The sequence below is a fragment of the Octopus bimaculoides genome, chromosome 28 (genome assembly GCF_001194135.2).
Source record: "Octopus bimaculoides isolate UCB-OBI-ISO-001 chromosome 28, ASM119413v2, whole genome shotgun sequence".
NCBI lineage: Eukaryota > Metazoa > Mollusca > Cephalopoda > Octopoda > Octopodidae > Octopus > Octopus bimaculoides.
Genome location: NC_069008.1, coordinates 7,505,129 through 7,508,009, shown reverse-complemented (window position 1 = coordinate 7,508,009; position 2,881 = coordinate 7,505,129). Strand labels below are relative to the sequence as shown.

The 2,881-nt window shown below is 35.6% G+C and overlaps 1 protein-coding gene across 1 annotated transcript in view; it reads left to right on the top strand.

Moving 5' to 3' along the window:
• The first annotated feature begins 1,629 nt into the window (after window positions 1-1,629).
• LOC128251132 (zinc finger protein 239-like) overlaps window positions 1,630-2,881 on the top strand; it is a 10,880-nt gene continuing 9,628 nt past the window's right edge. The window contains exon 1 of the mRNA XM_052977583.1: window positions 1,630-2,114. The gene's annotated coding sequence lies outside the window, so the exon portion shown is untranslated. The remainder of the gene's footprint in view (window positions 2,115-2,881) is intronic.

Sequence of the window (2,881 nt, the reverse complement as noted above, 5' to 3'; positions counted from 1 at the left end):
CCTATGTCTTTTGCCAGTGAGGAGCCTGGCTGAAGCTCCCCACTACCAAACTTCTTGGATGCAGCACACATCAACACGTCTCCTTTCAAGCATCTCAACAATCTCACTTTCAATGGACCTATATTGACAGTACCAACTGTGAGGGAATGTATAGGCAGGCAGGAAGTAACACAAGGAGGAAGAGGAACTGCACCCATCAACATCTGAAAAGGCAATTATAAAGAACATTTGCCAACAGACATGTCATAGTGATTGTCCTCACATTTAACTCACCATCACCTCCATTGCTACCTCCATTGGAGGTGAGTGCTATGCTGGTACAACATTATTAATACAAATACCATGAAATACATACGTAGGTTAACTGGTTAATTATTGTCACCACCATTGGTGGTGGGTGCTGTATATCGGCATTAGTTCAAAGCAATGTTAATACAAATGCAGGTAAATAAGTAAGTTAGATAAGTAAATAGGATAAGGGTAGTTACTTCGTTATATATAGTTAGTGACTAATTAGTTAACTAAGCAATAAAACTGAGTACAACATGGATTGATATAATGCAGTTTAATAAGAAAGCAAATTATGATAAAAAGGTATATGTCTGGTCAGGGCTGGCCCTAGTGTTGCTGGTGACCCGGGCAGCTGTTCTTTGGCATGTACAAGCTGACAGTCATGAAAATTTCATGTCTCAGGCACCCACTAGCACATGGTGTCCCAGGAGACTGCCCAAGTTGCCGGTGCCTTGAGTTGGCCCTGTATCCAGTGATTAGATGTGAATAATGCTGTTATCTTGAATATTTCCAATACTTGAATAATAACCAAATTCATCAAACAGTAATACCTCACTTTATGAGGAACCGCTTTAGAGACCCCCGGCTTTACGAGTTTTTAGCTCACTTTTGTATGGCGAGCTGAAAATTTTCAAGCACAAGGTCCAAATTTTTGAACAAAGTGCAAAAGTTACTACTACCATAACAAATGCTTCTGCATGTTATTGAAAAATTTATAGAGAGCAAAAAAAGCTTCTTCTAAGCAAACAACTACAGACTTATTTTTAAAAAAGAAATCTACAAGTCCGTCTACGAGTGCTTGTGAATCGGCGATCGCATCTACAAGTGATGGTGTGCGCGAGTCATAGTGATTCAGAAAACGATTATAATTATATATTTTTTAGCATTAGTGATCTTGATATTATTTTTACTTTTATATCCTATTGTTGTTTTATTGCCATTTATTTACTAGTATTAGACATTTTATAAGTAGAATATTTTTCTGGGGACGAATTATGATTTATAACGTTGCTAGTATGGAAAATTATTGCTCTGCTTTACGAGTTTTCGCTTTAATACAGATTAACCTGTATATCGAGGCATTACTGTATTTAATATATTGTCCATTACCTGTATGAGCTACATACAGTACGGCCTAAATATTTGGATTAATTATTTAATTATTGGTAGTATGGTAATGATAGAATAATTAAGCTATTGTGTGTGTGTGACAAGAAAGAATGCCAAGTTGATTATCAAATCTAAATATTTATGGCGTAAGAATTTAGATAGGGTGTTAAATTAAACTAAATTCGCTATCAACAACCAACAACACGAAATAGGTTGATGCAGTAGCAGTTCTTTGTAAAATACACACAAATCACTGTCGATCTGATTTCGAAACAGTGTTACTACCATAGTATGAAAGACACCGTTTTACGAATGGTCAGAACATTCATGCCTGCACACGACAATCAACACCAAAACCAACATTTATTAAGCATACCCTGAATTATGAAATAATCTATTCCCCTTCGGAATTATTTATCAATGTCGAAAATTGTGGGTAGGCACCGGTAAGGTAAATCTGTTTTCCTGTATGTCGCCTTAAACTAGAGTTAGTGGTTGTATTTAAAAACCGTTGAGGTTATACCATGAGTAATTATTCTTATATCACTTATGAATTCTTATGATTATCTATATAAGTATATTGATCGCTCTAAACGATCATATCTCTGATATGAGAACTGGAATCTAAATATATAATTAATTTTGTCCCAACTTATGCCATTATTGTCTGAATGATATATATAAAATTCTACACTGTTGTTAATTTATGCCGAGTAAGTATATTATTTTTATATTATTATTTTTATAAGCAGTTGTATTTTACTATAAAACAAAAATATTGGGTCCCCCATTGTCAATGGTAATACATGAGGCGGCGTGCTGGCGGAATCGTTAGCACCCCGGACAAAATGCTTAGCGGTATTTCGTCCGTCTTTACGATCTGTCTTCAAATTTCGCTGAGGTCAACTTTACTTTTTATCCCATCCGGTTCGACAAATGGGTCGATGTAATCGGCTCACCACCTCCCCCGAATTGCTAGCCTTGTGCCAAAATTTGAAACCTATATGTTATTTTCTATTAAATCAGAGAAATAATACATTTTGATTGAAGAATAATACTTTTTTGATTTTACTATTTCTTACATATCTTTTAGGTATATTTTAAAAGCAAAGAGGCGCTGTATGTCACACGACCAAATGTTTTGTTCCTTTAAATATTTTTTTCTTAGCTAGAAACATCATTAAGGAAGGCTGACTTTATTTTTGAGGATTTTTGAAATGTTTTCGCCTTTATCTTTACTTTTTAATATGTTGGTTTTCAGGTTTTTTATTCTATTAATTTATAGTTTTCGAAAAACTAGGCGTAGGAGTGGCTGTGTGGTAAGTAGCTTCCTTACCAACCACATGGTCTCGGATTCAGTCCCACTGCGTGGCACCTTGGGCAAGTGTCTTCAACTATAGCCTCGGGCCGACCAAAGCCTTGTGAATGGATTTGGTTGACGGAAACTGAAAGAAGCCCGTCGTACATATGCATATATATA